We start from the raw sequence: 20138 nt of genomic DNA, 5'->3' as shown, positions 1-20138 counted from the left end.
GACACTTGATTCTTCAACGGAAGCAGCTAAGAGCATCTCCAACAGCCGCCCAACACGCCGCGCGCTAAAAACTACTTTGCCGCGCACCCATCGTCTGGTTTGGCGCGGCGGGCAGCGCTGGCTCCAGCAGCCGCGCTAAAATGCAGCGCGCGCGTAGCTCCAGCAGCACGCAAAAATACAGCGCACGCGACTCTCGCACAAACAATATATGCATTCCAAACACAAGCAAAAAAAATCAAACACAAACAAAATAAATCAACAATAAATATTTCAATTTCGTTATTACAACTCAAACAAATAGTTTATGGTTCAATACAACAAATAGTTCAATAATACAACAAATAGTTCAACAATCAACATCAAACGCACAAATTATGATGCTCTTTGTCGGCCATTCCAAGCCCACCACTCGTCAATAAGATCCTTCGGAAGATCATCATGCGCTGCGGGACGTCGAATGGCATGATAGGAGGCAACAAAACGGGCCACCTTTTCAGCCCTCCGTCGCACTCGCACGGTATGTCCCAAGAGCTCATACTGAGAGTAGTCTATATCTTGGCCACGCTTATTCTCGATGATCTTGTAGTGCATAATCACACAAGCGTGCATGATGTACCAAAGCATCTTTTGAACCCAAAATCTAGCCGGTCCTCTCACAATAGCAAATTGGGCTTGCAAAGTCCCAAAATCTCTCTCCACATATTTTCTAGCCGCCGCCTGAGCATTGTGAAAATCAAGATTTTTCCTACCTTCCGGTTTTTTCAACGGCTTCACAAATGTTTGCCACTTTGGGTAGATGCCATCTGCAAGATAGTAGTCATAGTTGTATGTACGGCCATTTGCTACAAACTGCACCGGTGGCAAATCACCATTTGCAATCTTATTCATCAGTGGTGACCGGTTGACTACGTTGATGTCATTCAAAGATCCAGGCATTACAAAGAAAGCATGCCAAATCCAAGTCTCTTGATCGGCCACCGCTTCAAGGATTATAGTGGAACCTTTTTTTTTGCCGTGGAATTGCCCGTACCATGCCTTTGGACAATTCTTCCAACTTCAATGCATGCAATCTATTGAGCCAAGCATACATGGGAAGCCGCGGGCTTTGTTCATCTCCAATAGCCTTGCGGTGTCTTCAGCATTGGGAGATCTCAAATACTCCTGGCCAAACACTTGGACAATTCCGACTGCGAACCGCTGGACACACATGATGGCTTGGCTCTCACCCATGGCAAAGTGATCATCAACTAGATCAGCCGGGATACCGTATGCCAACATACGCAAAGCGGCTATCACCTTCTGAAAGGTGATATGCCCGAGCTCTCCGGCGGCATTCCTCCTTTGCTGAAAAAACCGGTCATGGCTCGCTAGTTTCTCTGCAATGCGCCTGAACAACTCGGTGCTCATCCTAAACCGGCGACGAAAGTACGGCCTCGGGTATGTGGGATTCTCCACGAAATAGTGCATCATCAATCTGTTATCGACATCGATCCTATCCCTCCAAATTTTCTGCCGACCCGTAACCGAACCACCGTGCGTCGGTTTTTTATTGATGTGCATAGCTAGGATCATTGCAAGATCCTCCTCCTCTTCCATATCAAATTCTTCTTCGGAAGAATCATACGACGAACTCATCTACAATGCTCAATACTAGGCTATAAAAACTACAATCAACATGCACCAAATTCATGAAGTTTGAGCAATACATACCTTGCGGGCGTTTTGTCGAACACCTTGCGGGCACCGAGCGGTAGTGAGCGCCTGGGCGCTGTTCGTCCGAGGACTGCCGCGCGCGAGGGGCGGCGGTGACTAGAGGGAGACGGGGGAAGCCGCCGCGGCGCGGGGATAGGCCGGGGAAGCGTCGGAACGGTCGCCAGAATAAATGGGGTGGCGTGGGCGGCGGCGGCGCCGCGGCTGGATGGGGTAGGTGGAGTTGCGAGCGAGCGCTCGAGAGTCCAGCGCGCGGGAGCGGGCGCAGCAAACAAGCGGCGCGCGATGGCGTTTCGGCCCGCGCGCAGAACTAGATATGCCGCGCGCGCGGTTTTTGCGCCTCCGCTGGAGCGGTAGCGCGCGCAAAAAACACTGATTTTTCAGCGCGGCGCTTATATAGCGCGCCTGTTGGAGATGCTCTAATTAACTCGCGCATCTGGGTACGTATTCGCGCCAGTTTAGAGCAACTCCAACGCGCCTATCCATTTCATCCGCGCGTGTCTGTTTAGGTTGCCGTGGATAGAAAAGTTGGCCCAACGCGCCAACCCAAACAGACGCGCATCCGCTTTTCGTCCACCTACCGACCCATTCCGGGCCCAATTTTGGGCCTCATTTGCAACGGCGCAGACATGAGGCGGACGCGCGTGGCGTGCACCTACATCCCCTGGCCCGCTGGCAAAGCGACTGGCATTTCCCTCCAATTTTCCAAAACCTCCCGCCCGCTCGTGCTCCCACCCGCTCGCGCTCCCGGCTACTCGCCATGTACGACAACCTTGATTCCGTCGCCTACCTCGCCTTGTCCGGCCTCACCCTCGCCCCCTCCGGCAAAGGCAAGCCCCACGCCCCCGCAAGACCGCCGTGCCGCCAAATAAGAAGAAGCAGCTGAGGCCCGAGGAGCGGGCCGTGTAGTCGGCCAAGAGGAAGGGCCGGAGGCACGCGACGAACGCAAGGGATGAAGCAGCGGCCGTCGCCGCCCTCACCGCCGCCGCACAGTAGGAGGAAACCAATGCCCAAGTGGAGGCGGCAACGAGGGAGGCCCTGATCTACCTAGGGTTATACCCTGGCAAGCACGGGCTCGTCAACGCCGCTGTGGCCGCGGCCAACACGGGCTCGTCTGTATTTTCTCGGACGGTGCTGCCAGAGTCGCCGCGCGTCTCTACCACGCACCCGATTCCCGGCTTCCACGTCTATCCGCAATCCTCCTGACTCTCCGGGAAAACATAAATATGAGTTGCAGCTCTTTGCTGTGAAAAGGAGCAGGAAAATTAGAGCGAAATGAAAACAATTACTAACGCCACATATGATCGGCATGTGAACAACTGAATCATTTTCTACTCCAATACGGCGACCTATTTGCTCCGCGCGCGTCAATTTAAGTTGAAATGGACAAATGTCACGAACCAAAGCATGGCTTCGGACGCAAATTCTATCTGTTGTCAGCCACCCAGCCACCCTCAACGAGCACTTTTTAAAGGCTAGCCTGTGCGCATGAACTGGCAGTCCTCTTCCAAAGATGTCCACTCTCTCCCTGCCCCTCACGGGCCCGACAAACTCTAGCCCTAGCCGCACACCCATTAATTCAGCTGCATCGGCCTTATCACACTGCTAACGTAACCAATGTTTTGAGCATTCCCAGCTTTGTCTCTTTATATCAAATCCAAAATTTCTGTACGTGTTCCTTCTGTTGGTCATGACGTTATAAGGTGTGCGCTCTCTTATTGAACTTTTGATATGTTTTCTTGCTGATGAGTTGAGATTTTAGGAAGAAAAAAAAAAACTGAAAGGCAAAGTAGACAATGGCTCTGTGGAACCTCTCCATGCGCCCGCTAAGAAAATTCGACACATATTAGATTCCGTCCCGCTGAGAAGCACGCAAGTGCGGAAAAAATCAACCTGATTCCGTACTCCGTTTGTTTGTGTCAAAGTGTGTATAGTGTGTTCCGTTGAAAAGCACTCCATATACAACTGAAAGTTATGCGCAGCTGGCCAAGGCAAGAAGCATTGTCACTCATCACGAGAAACACACAATTAATTCAACAGCATCACACCCATAGTGCTGATAATTTACCCAAAGGTTCTGAGCATTGCCCACTCTGTCTCTTTATATATCGAAACCACATGCAACTTTTCTGCAGGTGTTGCTTCTGTTACTCATGGGGTTATGAGGTGTACAATATCATTGAATTTTTGATATGTTTTTCTGTCAACGAGTTGAGATTTTAGAAGAAACCGAAAGTGGATGTGGACAACTGCCACCAAGCTGGCTTGGGCGCACGAAAATGCAAGATCCAAACCCAGCATCCATTAGACGTGCCAGGGAAAAGTCGAATGTAGAGTTCCACGTGGAAGTACTCCGTGTGTTAGAATCTGTGTACAGTGTGTCCATTTGAGAAGCACACATGATGTCCATGTATAGAATGAATTGAGCATAGGTTGGTGGTTGGAGCCAAGTATGTGATACATTTTTTGTTTGTTCCGAGTAATTAAAGAGCGTCTCTCCCATGTTTATGCTGAGAATACACTAAATTTCCACATGCTTCGCCCACACGTTGTCGACAAATATTAGTCTCCCTCTTTACCTACCTTTGTGCATGTTTATCCCCGTTACTAGTGGCAGGCATAGGCTCTGGGTTATGGCAACGCCGGCCACTAGCTTGAAGATCAGGTCCTCCGGCTCTCTCTATGTCTCCACCCGCTGTCTCTCTATGACAGTTTACTACTGGCAGGACGCAATGGCCACCACACGGAGGGGAGCCTATGCTCGTTGTCGGACAACACTTCCGGGCAGATCTTTCTGATCTTTCATGTGGCAGTTAGGCATCTCCACAAAAAAAAGACCATGTACCGTAGTACTAATGCAAATTGTGTGGGCGCTCTTCTTTCATGTGACCCGCGTGCAGACTGTAGAATCTCGTGTGAGGTCTGTCAGTGAACCGTGGAGGAGACGACCACCGGCGGCCACCATGGGAGAGGACGAGCACAATGGTCGCATCTGTCATCAGAAGCCTGGCGATGCAATCACCAGCGTCGTGATCTCTGAACGTACAAAGGTACTTAATTTAGTGCATCACCATCGCCATGGTTTCAGCATGTGGAAATTTTGCAGCTGTGTGTTTGTGTAATGTTGCCGTCATGTCCTGCTGGGCAGGAGGCGATGCCTAGTAATGCAGAATTCACACGGAAGGCACAATTTCAGTGGACTTCTTTATTCTATGGCTTTTTTTAATCCGTTTAGCTGCATGTTAATGATCTCGAAAGTAAATTAGGATCCGTCGATCTCTGCTTGGGTAGAAAGAGGCGCGTGGACGCGCAGTCGCCGCCGGCTCGCCGGGAAACAGCGGCCTCTGGGTCTTGTTGAAATATAGGATGGGCTTTAGGCTCATCCAAGAATTTTTTTTAAAACATCTCTAAAGATTCATGTGGGTGTCATAATTAGTTGGTGGGAAGTTTAATACGATGCCAAAAGGGGAGGATGTTTTGGACCTCCTTAAAACGATCCTTTTTCACATGCTATTGGAGCTTAAGAATAGGAATGGTTCCGGCGCGTTCCTCCGCCGCTCGCCTCGCCACGCACGCGCCATGTTCCGTGATCGAGCCGAGCTCAGACCTATGTCAAGCGTGTGCTTCAATTTTTCTGGTCAAGAACGGATAATTAATTGCCCATTAACTATGAGTCATTAACGGATACACCACTAATCTAAGACTTCAAATCATTGGCTGTTGCCGACTCGGGCGTGGGTTCAGCCCACGTCTCCCTACCCGACCACGCCAATATATTGGATGCGTCGGCAACTTTAGCCGTCACCCAGATCTGATCGCATCAGCGCTACCGACTCAGGTACTGCCCACCATCGTTCCGCTCACTGCTGCTGCCGGCTATCCCATCCTGTCCACCATGTGCACGGATGTATGAGAGAATAGGCCTTCAGAACCCCGCGTTTGCGATCCTGCAGAGAACGGCGGTTAGATTTTTGGTGAGCTTCTCCGACGCAACTACTCACCGTTGTTCATCTTTGTCCACTACTTCGACAATGTCCTCGTCACCTTTGTCATCATCATGTCCACTAAAGCCGAGAAGAAGGGCCAGAGGACGCCACCGCTATTGCCGCCAGCGCCGCGGCTTCGACCTGGCCGACTGGAGGGTATGACTCGTTTACCCCTATGTTGTTTATTTCTATGATGATAGCCGTACTAGCATTTTACATAGACGTTTCTGCTATATGCGTAATATCTGTCTACATGATAAAATATCAGTATGAGAGTAATGTTGTTTATGCCTTGTTCATGATTTATTTATCGATTAGATTAATTGAAAAATTGCTAATTTGCTCAACAGGTCTATCTTTGGTGTGTCAGGGTGCAGATGCTTGCCGGGAAACAACAGTCTCTGGGTCTATCTTAGGGGAGCTGGTGGTGTAGGTTCGCCAAACAGATCGGGTAGTTTTCCGGCTTTACAAGGACGGCCAGGGGCGGCACCAAGCCCAACGGTAGGGGGAGGTCGAGGCGGGGGCACCGGCGGCCGTGGGCAAAGGAGGCAGGCGGTTCGTCCTAGGTTGGGCGGCGGCAAGAGGAAGAAGAGGTTCAGATAAAGATCATGGGGTGGAAGACGATGAACAATTTTCTTCAGGAGGTGGAAGAAGGAGATCTAACCATTCATTTTCCAACTAGCACCTGGGAACAAATCGACTGACCCAAAAAACAAATTGAGTTGACTGGGCCCTATAATCACCCTTCGTATGTCAACCATGAATATGCAACCTATACTGTTTTTATTCTTCAAAAAGAAACCTATACATATATATGTGCTACTCCATGAGCCGAAGATACGGGCTAAACTGAAAACTCAATTGTGTCTAGTCTTAAAATAATTTCTATGCCGCTGCAGGAGCTTGAATTTTGAAAGAAGCTGAAAACTATGCTGATATTACTAGCCAATTTCCCCAAATGAACATTTTGGGACATTGTAATATCTTGGTTGATTCAGCGAACTCAATTACATTTTTGGATCACCTGGACTAGACACTATAGTCACTGTGTGCTTCATGCAATGCTTGCAGTATGGTCATGCAATTCTTGGATGAGGTACCATGGACCCCTTCATGCAACTCTTGCATTATGAACAAACTAGTTATTTTTACTCCTCATGAGTTGCAACATTCAATATCACACTTGCTGTGCTGTCAGTTTAACTCAACTTTAGCCGGTGCTCGGCCTTGTTATATATCTTACCTGTCATTTCCAAATTTTGTGGATGCCATTTTTTGATGGTTGTGAGGACTCGGGATATGTGTCAAGCGTCTTGCCAATGAGATGAGAGTTTAGAAGAAGCTGAAACTGAAAGAAGATAGATGCTGGGACAAGTTAGGGATCGAGGTACAATCAATAGAGCTCTGACCAAGACATGTAGCATATGGTTTATAGCGATCATAGCGGCATTTACATAGCCCAATTGTTGTCCCATTTCAGTTTCTTTTAAAGACATCATGGAAAATACGGAACACATGTGAGATATGACAAAGAAAGATGGATCGCATGCACATGAGGATAGACGCAGTAGAGAGAGAGAGTGCCCATGCAGCTGATATTAATTGCTGAATTTCATGACAACCTTGTACCAATGAGATGAACTTATATTTTTTTTTTGCTGGCCAAATTAAGGTTTGCAGTATATCCTTGTTGATGAAAGCCTGCACTGTGCTTTTCTGGTGATCCTGGGTATAGGCCAGTCACATTTAGGGTTTTATCCTGTTATGCAACTTTTCAATTATCCCATATTCTGAGTGCTGGGTCGAGCTTGTGTAATCCTCATGGTATTGACCATGGAGGAGTTATGGCGCGTTGTGTGTAAAACTCTTGATACACCGCTGAAACTGATGCTTTGGTCTCACAATTTTCACTGTACAATGACAGGTATGACATTATTCCATTGACTAGATAACGCACATTAGCCTATACCAGAAGTGAAATACGTTTTATGTCTATAAATAGGTAATTTACGCCCCAACTCGAGATTGGTCATTTTTTATTAACCATAGGTTGGTCCTTAGGACTCTAGCTTGCTCATCAGTCATCACATATATCTCCGTCTGTGTTCCTCTACTTACTCATGACATGAGATGCAACTATGGCTCCCGGTCAACCATGCATCTTCCGTGATTCGTCTTCATGTTGTTGTTATTTCAAGATTATGCCCACGGACTACTCCATTCAGCATCAGAACTTGGTTCTTTGTTGCTTCTACGGCAAAATCCACAATACAACGCTGTCTGCCATCACTACATGTGAAACCCACTTAGTGAAAAAATAAAATACGTCCAGGGCTGCCGGGAGGAGGAGTGCCGGCAGAGAGGAGTAGGGTGGCCAACAGGGCGACGTGACCCGGTGGTGCAGTAGGGAGGTGTAGGCGGCGCGCTGGCGGTGGGGAGGAGGCGTTGGCGCTATATGTAGTTCACAGCCGAGCAGGCAGCCTGGGTTTTGTAGTTTATATCAGGAGAGCGAGAGACGAAGGGACAATGTTTTATCGAGTTATATTTATCGGAAACTCGGAAAAGATGTCTACTGGAGTCAAGAAAAAAATAGATGGCTAACAAAAAGTGTGCCGAGCTCCATCGTACGGGCTCTGAGCAAAAGAGGCCCGCCCTGACATAGCGGACAGGAACTGCCGTGATCCCCACGTGGCACCAACTTTGCTAGGTGCCGTCCGTTTCAAACTCGGCACAAGCCATATAAGTCGAGTTTGTTTTATGCACCGAGTCTTAGCACTCTGGGTCTCGGTAACAACACGTCTCTACCAAGTTTGGTTTATTCACCAAGGGCTGCACTTGGCTTACATAGTTTTCGTCGAGAGTCCGTGCTTCAGAACTCGGCAAAAGCCTCGGCACAAGGCATAGATGAATTTTTCTGTAGTGATACTAAATGGGGGTGAATATGAAAAGAGCAATAATGTTGTGTCTAGTTTCCTCCTCTCTATCAGGAGTTCGAGAGAGAGAAAAAAAATACAGCTTCGCCTCACCATGAAACGTGTTCAGATTTTAGAGCAAAATGAAAATTATTTACACTTAGTACATGTGATCCGCATGTGCACAACTGAAGATTTTGCACAGCTGGTGATATATTGTGTGACACATTACTACTTCTCATGAGCTACACACACCATTCGGCAGCGCAGCAACACAGCAATCGTATTGTGCATTTGACCGACGACCTGAGCATTAGTCTCTCTATCCCCTACATATCTCTTAACAACCATATGCACTTTCTCTGCAAGTGTTCGTTCCTTGGTGATGAGTTTAGGTGATGTACACGATTACCAAACTTTGATGTGTTCTCTTGTGGATGAGTTGAGATTTTAGAGAAAACTGAAATAAAATGTGCACAATCCACTCTGCTCCGGTGGGTGTGTCTGCTGAAGACCCAAGAAAATTCGACATAGAAAGTGGGCAACCCTAGATGGAGATCTAGCATGTCCCATTGAGAAAGCAGGCAAGTCCAGTGAAATGGACCTGATTTTATCCATGGAGATGAGCTCGAGTAGACGTGTGTAGAGGCGGGGATGACTTGGAGCAGATTATGGCAGCGGTGGCGGTCCAGGTGGAGACCGAAGGGGCGGAGACAGCATCCCGGCCGATATGCGGGAGTACAGCGCACGGCGCAGCCGCGCCGGCAAGCCTGATCCATCCGCTAGGGTTTGAGCCGGCGGCGCACGGAGGGGCTAAAGGGTGCTTGGACATTGGTGTTGGAAACCAGGGCGGAGTCGCATCAATGGAAGACAGAGCGCCAGATGGCCGGCATCGACCTGAATCGGAGGCGCAGGCGGCGTCGATTTTGACGACAGCGAGAAAGACATTGGGCGTGTACGTGCGTTATGGCCAATCGATGTTTTTAGATGTTATATGGCCGGTCGAGTTGGCCATACGGGCGTGTGTTCTGAATCGGGAGTCGAGATTTCGTCCAATCAATCAACGATCGACCCTAGATTTTCCTTATGATGAGAGATGTCCTATTCGATCGCAAGGATAGATAGGGGCAATTGAGAGGGATGATGTGTTCCGTTAGGATTCTACTCTTTTGCAAAGTTTTTGGTACGAAGCCCAGTATGCTATGGACCACGGAGGCCGCAATTCCGTATATGGGACATATACTCTAACATGTACTTGTAATGATATAGGACTTTTAATTGCATATTTTAACTTGAAAAAAAAATATTTCAGCCGCCTTGGGATTAACGCTCGCATCCATTGTGTATGATGAGTTCCTTCATTCTTTTCCTGCATTCTGGTCATGCTATTTAATTCCATGATGAGCAAGAAACCTTTCAGAAGCATCATACTTTCTGAGCTAATAAGTAAACTGGGATGTGAAGTATTCCTCTCTCCGTATGAGGCCGTCAGCTGATTTCATCCAATTTCATCGGGCTGATTTCAACTAGTTTCCTCTCTTCTGAAAGTCTGCTTAACAACCATGTGATACTCGTCTGCTTAACAAGGATGGCGACCCACGGCAGGCGCCTAACTTTGGCGCCTCGGCAGCCGGCAGCCGGGCCGACGTCACCTACTCCGGTGGAGGGGTCGTATGGATCTAGGTACTCGTGCCTCGATCCTGACCTCGAGGTCTCTGATGAGGAGGCGGAGCCGGCGACGGTGGGCGTTCAGATGACGATGGCAGATTTGGAAGAGGGCGACGACGACTCTGAATGGACTCCGGTGGTTCGACGGACTAGGAAGACGGAGGCGGAATTGGTCCAAGAGTTCTGGAATGACGCGGGATTTCCCACGCTGGCATCCCGTTTCTGGGAGAGACGGACGCCATCAACGTCGGGGCTGTCATCGGAGCTCCGTGATCCGGGTTGCAAGTCATAGCAGTCCATGATGGCGGAAGGCCTGGATCAGGCTAGGGGCACGTTACCCACTGGATCGATGGCATCGGTGCTGGCCGGCCGGAGTGTTACTTCGCCATCGCCGACGGGGCTCAGGCTGGCTAGACCGCGGCGGATGGGGTCTTGGCGTGGTCCCTTGCCGCCGCGCAGGATGACGCCGGCGCCGGTCTTCAGCCAATTCCTGGAGAGGGCCAACATGATACCTGCTTCCTCCGGTCCAGCTGCCTCACCGATGATGTCAATATGCCCGGGATCGATGGATGCGGATGCAGATGTTCCGGAGACGAGATCTCAGCCAATTCAAATGCGAGCGGCCTCGGATCCCGGGCCCATGCAAAGGGAATTGGGCCAAGTTTTTTCTTGGGCCTACCTCAGATGTCGCATGAGGGTTCTATGGGAAGGGTTCCCGACGTCCATCGCACCAACATCGATCGCAGAGGTCGCCTCCCACTCGCCGCCTCTGCCTCCTGATCAACCTGGCGTCACCGGGGCCGCTCGATCCTACGCCGTAGTCACGGCAGCGCCGCTGCGTCCCATGGCGGGCGCGCCTCCTCCTTCGACACGGGGTGCAGGAGCGCCTGTTCCTCATGGCCCTCTGGTTGCGGGGGAAACTGCCTCTTTGGCTCGCCCTCAGGCTCCGACACAGGGGTTCACCAGCCCTCCCCCGATGCAGCAGCAGCGTGGACCGGCGCCGCCCTACATCCATGGTGGAAGCCAGCCCTATGCTTATGCTCACCCTGGGCAGTACAACTCACCCTACGGTCCGGCCGTCGCCGGAGGGTCGGTTCCTATGTATGGGGCTCCACCACCACCGGGGGTGACCGCTCCCCCGCAATTCCATCCCCGGGGGGCCGTGGCTTAGCCGGCACAGGAACGTAAAAAGAAGAAGCCGCAACAACAACAGTTTACTAGTGGTGCTATTCAGCAGGGTTACTGTCGTGGTTTTGTCACGGCAGATGTCCTAGTGAAAGGACTTAGTCGTGGAGCCATCGCGACGGGTTAGCTTAAAGGGGTTAAAGCGGACAAATGACCAGAGAGTTTTATGCTGGTTCGGCCCCTTGCGGTGAAGGTAATGGCCTAATCCAGTTGTTGTGGAATTGCTAGGGTTTCGATGACCAGGGAGTGAATCCGCTATGCCTGGCTCTTGAGTTGTTGTTTGTTGTCCCTAAACCGCCGCCGGGTCGTCCCTTTATATACATAGGTTGACGCCCTTCGGTTTACAGAATCCCGAAGCCGGCTCATAAACGTGTCCGGCTCGGTTTCTACCCTTTCTATCTTACAACACAAGTTACATGCCATATGGCGGTTTATATCTATAGGCCATAATTCGCCTTTGGGCCCTGGGCCTTCGTAAAGCGCCATACTCCTTGTTTTCATGGGCTTCAAATATAATTAACTCGTTATGAGGATAACCCGGCCTCTCCTGGCCGGTTTACACCCAGTAGTAATATCCCCAATAGTTACCATTTTCCTCGTCAAAACGTTCCTGGACAAAAGCAACTTCCGCCTCAACCGATACCACAACAGCACATGCAGGCATATCAACGGGTGCATTACCATCAGTTCGGGTTGCAGCCACATCCACATGTACCACAGATGCAACAGGGGATAGCTACCCCACCGTCTGTAGATTCCATGACCGATGTGCAGGTGGATCCTACTGTATCGAAGACCAAGACTAAGAAAGGGGTACGTTGTTGGAAGTGTGCAGTTGATACGCATTCAACGAAGGATTGCACGGTGCAACATTATTGTTATATCTGTGACAAGATAGCCCATCCAACGCTGCAGTGCCCAGTTCTTAAACTCCCGAAGCCCACGGCTTTTGTTTCGGGAGTGGGGGCGGAGGAGACTTACTTCGCCCAACTGCGAGATAGTGTGGTTAAAGATCACTTGGCGCCGACCCAGACACCGATCGCTCATGTGCAGGTTAGTGGTCTGATGGTACCTGCTAGGGTGGTTGAGACTCAGATTGCTAGGAGATGCCCGGTACATACTGAATGGAAATGGGAAGCTATTCAGCATGGGTCAGACGCCTATCTAGTCAGTTTCCCGTCTTTTGAGGACATGGACAGGGTGGATGGTATTCAGATGAACGTGCCGTCGGTTAATCCTCAGATGACCGTATCCGCATGGAAGTCATAGGACATCCCACATAAGCTCGAGCTTCAGCAGATTTGGCTCCATGTTGATGGAGTTCCCATACTGTGCGTCATTTTTGGGGTCTATGGGTTGTTGGCATCTTGATGGGCAAGACCCTGGATGTCGACCTCTTTAGTCTGCGACGACGTTGGGTGGTCCGTATTCTGGTGGCTATGATGAATACTCGGATTTTGGAGAAGGATAAGGACGATGTTGGGCCTTTTCTTGCTACAGATGTACTGGTTAAGCTCAAGGGCTATGCATTCAGGTTCAGGAGGGAGCCGGCAGGTTATGTCCCCGATCCAGATTTTGTACCGCTCATTTGGAGACGCAAGGGTGATGATGCGGATGATAAGGACGGTGCCAAGGAGAAGGATGATGCCATGGACACCTCCGATCACTCCGGGAACCCATCCAACCAACCGTCGTCTAGTGTTGTTCCTACAAATGTTACTCATCCAAACGTGGTCTCTCGTGGTGCTCCAGGAGGTAGCTCTATGATTATGGCAGTGACACCTTTCAACCCCTCGCCGCAAACACCGAGAGGCATTGAGCTTGCCGCGAAACTTCGAGCTAACTACACGTTACATGGGTGTCTCAAAGCGGCTCCACGGATGCTTCGGCAGGACTCGTCGTCGCCTACCTCTCCGCGGACTCCGATAGTGTTGCAGCCGTCGTCACTGACACAGACGGTTGCATCACTGTCCACTACTCGTGCGTGCCACCAGCGGCACGATGGGACCTTCGCGCGAGTCTCCGGGGCGACAGCAGGCAACGGCTCGGTTGGCGGCCACCCACACTTTGACTCAGGAGGAGTCGACCCTGGGCGTGCAGCCAAGTGCTGCTGCACAGTTGGTGCTTCCGGAGGTACCCCGACCCACGAGTCAGGAGGAATCGGTTGGGGTTGTGCAGCCACGTGATGCACTAGGGGCTGAGGACGAGGCAGCCTCGCGGGATGCCCTGCAATCGGTGCAGGCCACCGGTGGCTCAGCGGGGCGTCCGGACTCTTCTCCGGTACACGTACAGCCAGATGCTAACATGGTGTCGCGGCAGCCGTCGACGTCGCGGACAGCCGTGCCGAAGCTGGCTGTCCCCAAGCAGGTGAAGGCCGCCGGAGGTACAGCAGGACGGCCAGTCGTGCCTTTGGAGAGCCAGCATCTAGCGGCTTTGGTACATGCAGAAAGGCATGCAGCTCGTGTGGAGTTGGACATGCATGCTACTAATGCACTGGGACGTGAAGGGTTTCCTTTGGGTGGGCAGCCATACATTGGTGCACCTGCGGCTACTCTTCGGTCTCAGTCGGAGCCGGTCGCGTATGCAGCTGCTCTTCAGGCTCAAGCGCAGCTGGACGTGTCCACCCTCCACCCCATCCTTGCACACTCCTTCCGTCGTCCCGTGTGCAGACATGCCATCTTCGGCGGCGGCAACGCCTATACCAGCGTTCCAGACTGCCGGGGAGGGGGTTGCTACTCCATCCTCATCCCTTCCCTCAGCGCTAGTGCTTGCGCGACATCCTTCTTCGGGGGTCACACCCACACGCCAAAGTGGCCGTCATTCGGTGGCCGCCAATGGAAGGACGGACACTGACGAAGACTCTTTGGCTAGGCTATGCGGCATAAAGCCGCGCATAACCTCAATAACCAAGGTACTTTGTCATCATCCAAATCGTTTTTATCTTTTTCTACTACATCCATGTTTCTAAGATGAATAATGTGGGTGTCAATCTAGGAAATAATGAGAATGATATTTCTGTTTCCGCTAACGCTTTGAGGCATTTGGAATATGACCGATTAAAGGTTACTCCACGTGTTTCTAGCAAGTCTTATGTCTCCTATACTGATGAGGAGGAGCTGCATGCCATATCACATGGTCAGCTACTCTCTCATTTAGTAGGAACGGTTTCGGACGTGGGTCTAGATGAACCCGGGCTTACTTCATTGATTGAGCTTACAGCATCCGGGCGTAAATCAAAGACCGCATGTTCGAAAAAGGATAGTAAGTCCCATAAGAGGGCGAAGTGTTCCAAGTCTCCTATTGTTTCCTCATGAATGGAATGTTTTTTAATAGCAGAGGTCTTCGTGACTTGGCTAAACATTTATTCATTGCGCATTGTAATAGGGAATACAATTTAGATTTTTTTTTTGTCTATCTCTGAAACGGGGAGACGTGATTTCTCAGTGAGTCTACATAACCGTCTTTTGGGCGGGATGGACTTTAATTGGGTTTCACAACCGCCTAGACGTCATTCTAGGGGCATTTTACTAGGCGTAAATATAGGGGGTATGGATGTTTTGGCTAGTTCGAATGGCGGGTTTCACGTTAAACTCCATATTCGCAACAAGGCCGACAACTTCACATGGACCCTCGTCACCGTGTATGGGGTAGCCCAGGATGAGTTCAAGGCCGATTTTCTCCGTGAATTTGTTAATCTGGTGAAAGATAATCCCTATCCCATTCTTATAGGTGGGGATTTCGATCTGCTTCGATTTCCAAATGAGAAAAGCCGCGGTAGATTTGATAATCATTGGCCTTTCCTTTTCAACACTATCATCGTCAGTCTAGACTTGCAAGAGGTCTCCATGATTGGAGACAATTCACTTGGGCGAACAGTCTTCCGGAACCGACATATGAGAAACTAGATCGCGTTTTAATGGATACCGACTGGGAATCTAAATATTCACGAAGGTTGCGACTATTAGGCTAAATTCGGTTGTTGAACATGTGATTCGTCCTTCACAGACAACTTTTATGCAAGGCAGACACATCCTAGATGGAGTTGTTATCCTTCATGAAACAGTCCATGAATTACACCGGAAAAAGCTGAATGGGGTTGTACTCAAAATAGACTTTGAAAAGGCTTATGACAAAGTCAAGTGGCCCTTTCTACAACAGACTCTCAGAATAAAAGGATTTTCTGAAGAGTGGCGTGCTATGATCCATAGCTTCGTTTCTGGAGGTAGTGTTACCATTAAGGTCAATGATGACATTGGACACTATTTCCAAACGAAGAAGGGATTGCGACAGGGTGACTCGATATCGCCCATGCTATTTAATATAGTGGCGGATATGCTAGCCGTCATGATTGAGCGTGCCAAGGTTGATGGCCAAATTGATGGTGTTGTTAATCATCTAGTTGATGGTGGTCTCTCTATACATCAATATGCCGACGATACGATTCTCTTCATGGATCATGACCTCGAGAAAGCAAGAAATATGAAACTGATTTTATCAGCATTTGAGCAACTCTTGGGTCATAAGATCAATTTTCTTAAAAGTGAATTGTTTTGCTTTGGCGACGCTCATGACGAGGCCAACCTGTATGCTGAACTGTTCGGATGCGGGTTGGGCCAATTTCCGATCACATATTTGGGGATACCGATACACTATCGGAGACTCACAAATGCTGAATGGAAACACGTCGAGGAGAGACTGCAAAAAAGACTTAGCAGTTGAAAAGGTAAACTGCTATCTCTGGGTGGAAGATTGGTCCTCATAAATTCAGTACTAAGTAATATGGTACTATATATGATTTCCTTCTTCCATTTGCCGAAAGGAGTTTTACATAGATTGAATTATTTCCGATTAAGATTCTTTTGGCAAGGAGATAGCGACCGAAATAAATATCGACTGGCTAAATGAAGCGTGGTTTGCCGTCCCAAGGACCAAGGCGGGTTGGGCATTCTTGACCTTGAGGTTAAGAATAGGGCCCTTCTCGGCAAATGGTTCTTTAAATTACTGACTGGAGATGGTGGAAATATGTGGGGTCCAAGGCGATATCTCAAGTATACTGGAAGCCTGGGGATTCCCACTTTTGGTCGGGTCTAATGGCTACGAAGAAATATTTCTTCTGCTATGGATCCTTCTCTATTAAGGACGGCTCAGAAATTAGATTCTGGGAGGACAAGTGGCTAGGAAATGCCACACTCCGGGAACAATATCCGGCTCTATACAACATTGTGCGCCACAAGGGTGATACTATCGCCACGGTAATGGAATCATTTCCGCCAAATGTGACGTTCAGAAGACATTTAATTGGACCCAGACTCCATTTGTGGAACATCCTACTCCAGCGGTTGTCCACGGAGCAATTGTCACATGGGTCTGATCTATTCTGATGGAACCTCCGTGAGAATGGACAATTCTGAGCTGAGTCCATGTATAGAGCGTTAATCAACTCTGATGTGCCAGTTGGTAATAACAAGAAGATCTGGAAGATGAAGATACCTCTTAAGAATAAAATCTTTGCATTGGAATCTTCGTCGCGGAGTCATTCTTACTAAAGTTAACCTTATTAAGAGGAATTGGCATGGAAGTTCGCAATGTGTCTTTTGTCACCATGATGAGACAATAAAATTATTTATTCTTCCAATGCAAATTAGCTCGTTCTATATGGTCAGTCATCCAAATAGCTTCTGGCTTGTATCCTCCTTGTAGTGTTGCTAATGTATTTGGCAACTGGTTACATGGGATTGATTACATATTTAGAACTCTTCTCAGGGTGGGAGCACTAGCCGTTATTTGGTCTCTTTGGCTAAATAGAAATGATAAGGTTTTCAATGATAGAAGTACTTCTCTGATGCAGGTTATCTACAGATGTACCGGGACTCTTCGTTTATGGTCCTCTCTACAACGCGTGGAGAATCGAGACCTATTTACGGAGGTGTGTACACGATTGGAGACTGCGGCGAGGGATACTTTTACAACATGGGTGGCAGCATGATCTTAGGATTGGCCCCGTTCCGATTTAGGCGTTATACGGACTCTACATGTCGATTTGTATTTCGCCTTTTTTTTATTTTTCGTTTGTGTGAGAGGACATTATTTGGCTGTGTGCATTTTAGTTATGCAGAGGCCGGATGTAATGCTTAAATCTTTTAAGTAACGAAGCGCCCCTTTTTGAAACTGTGTTACTCTTCCAAATACTCAGAGCTGATCCCATGGTTATACAGAGCTAATACTAGGCGGGTTGGCCATAGTGTTTGGTAATTAAAGCTCGACTTCGGGCCGGCCGACAGCAAAGCGGATGCAATGGCACTTGATGAAGAGGAAAGCCGAAAGCGGATCTGCAGCGATGGCACCTGTGTAGGTTGGACGAGCAGCACATAAATATGGACCAGCGGCGCATACGTACATACCGTTACTCTTGCAGACTCTTTTTTCAGCGAAAAAGTACATGATACCCTCGAAAATTGACGGCCAGATTTACCTTATAGTGCACAATCCCTCTTATAGTACTATAAGGTACCGTAAAAAGATGTCGTCTGCCACAAAATTATCCATGTCGATGGTGTGGGCCGAGTCTGGATGCCAACCACCACATGGAGGTGGAGACGACGCGAGCAGCCGGTAGTCTGAGCGACGTAAGCTCGTGGCTGCCCACGTGCATTGATGAGTTGCGCATTAGTGCATGAGGCGAAGGTGCAAGTGCTCTCTTCTACTCTGGAGCGAACAGGTCGTCCTCCGGCAGTGGACGACAGTGGCGCGGCCGGACGCTGAGGATCTTGAGCCTGGCGAGGGCGCTGTGGCGGAGGGTAGTACCTGTGTCGCGGACCTGGGTTCTAGCGGCGGTGGACAAGCAGGAGAGGCGAGCACGAGCCAAATTGTTTTCCTTTCTTTTTCTTTCCAAAATGACAGATGAACCCCACACGGCCACACATAATGAAAACGTTGACAAAATGTCCCTGTTACATGTGAGATGTCAAGCAGTGCCACATCAGCTCTGCCATTTGTCATTGAGATGCTCAAGCTACCCTATTCCGCCCATCATTGTTAGCTACAAAAAGTTTACCGTAGACACGATGTTTTCAGTTAAAAATTTGTAAAACAGTGTTTGCTGCTAACCTAGTCCTCGATATGATAGTTTCTTTCAACTCTTTTTAGACAAAGGGTGAATTTTATTGGCTCAAAATGAAGCATCAAGAGGACACAAACACAAAAAGCACACATCCAGCCTCTACATAACTAGGAGGTGCACACGTCAAGTCGTCAACCACAACGCAGGCACCACAAAATAAGCTGTCAAATATCAAAGTCATATGTGTTGGAACTCCACCCACAGGATCGATCACATCAAACTAGATGAACACGCGCACAATAAAACTGATAGCCAAGGGTACGTCTTGTACCCCTAATTTTCCTCTTTATTGATTTTCTGTTTTCTCTCAACATTACAAACCTCACGATGTGCTGCGTATAAATACGCAGGACCTGACCGACCTAAACTATCCTAGACGCACTAGTTGTCCTAATACTACACGGACCCAAGACGCCTGAACAGTAAAGCAAACTCCTAGCCGGACTTAAAATGGACACGTACCACTAATCCTATCCAAACTAATATGAACAAAGCCAACACTCTCTAACGTTAGAGAACTTATACACCTAGCCTAATCACCGGCCACCCTGATCAGACTACTAGCTACCTGAACACAAAATACTAACAACTCAAAATTACTGCTAACAATCTCCCCTTAATCTTGACTTGCCATCTCCTGTAGTCCGCCTTATCTTCTCGTACTCCGCCTTATCTTGACTACTTGTAGAATCGCAACCTGATGATCTAACTCAAACGCATGATCCGGACTACCAGCTCACACGGTCGCATCTACGCGTGCAACGTGCAAAGATTGGACGCATCATCAATCTTCACGTTGTATAACTTAACTGGTCACTGTCCCACTACACGCCATGCTTGGTCTTAAACTGTCATATCCGTACAGTAAGTATGACCTGTCTGGAAACATGCAGTGCCTCCTTGCTCTGCCATGTTGTGTGCCACCGCTAGCTGCCGTGCACTCGGTTCGCACCATACTCCTTGTACTTGCTTGCAATAGATCAATTCTCCACTACTCGCACACCTCGTCGCTTTACGATGGCTTCACCTACCACCGTCCGTCTTCGGCATCACACCAAATCCACACTGGCCGCAACCAGGACGCTCCACGAGGACGTGGACATGACTCACGGAACACCGTGCACACCGCTTCAACTCCAACGAATCATCACAAAGATGAGCACTTGGACACGATGACGACTCATAGACGCAACGACGACTGATCGTGCAAACTCGCACGACTCCTTGACTCATCCGACTCCCCCAGACGACAATCTTGATGAGCTCCAGCACCGCACCTCGGCACCACCTCTCCCATCAACGATCTTCTTCCACCGCCTTCCCGACGACAGCCTGCCGTCTCCCTGCATGTCGCTCCATCGAACGACGATCGCCCGATCCTCCTTGTCGCTGCACCACCCAGCAATTTCATGGCCCGCTCTTCGTTGCTGTACCACACAACGACAATATCGCCCACCCCGAGGCGCAAGTCGGGTCGCTACCCCGGGGCAAGCGCGGCTTCAAAACCTTGACCTAGCTCAGATACCAATTGTTGAAACTCCGCCCACAGGATTGATC

Source organism: Aegilops tauschii, chromosome 7 (genome assembly GCF_002575655.3).
Source record: "Aegilops tauschii subsp. strangulata cultivar AL8/78 chromosome 7, Aet v6.0, whole genome shotgun sequence".
Classification (NCBI taxonomy): Eukaryota; Viridiplantae; Streptophyta; class Magnoliopsida; order Poales; family Poaceae; genus Aegilops; species Aegilops tauschii.
This window is presented reverse-complemented; position numbering follows the sequence as displayed.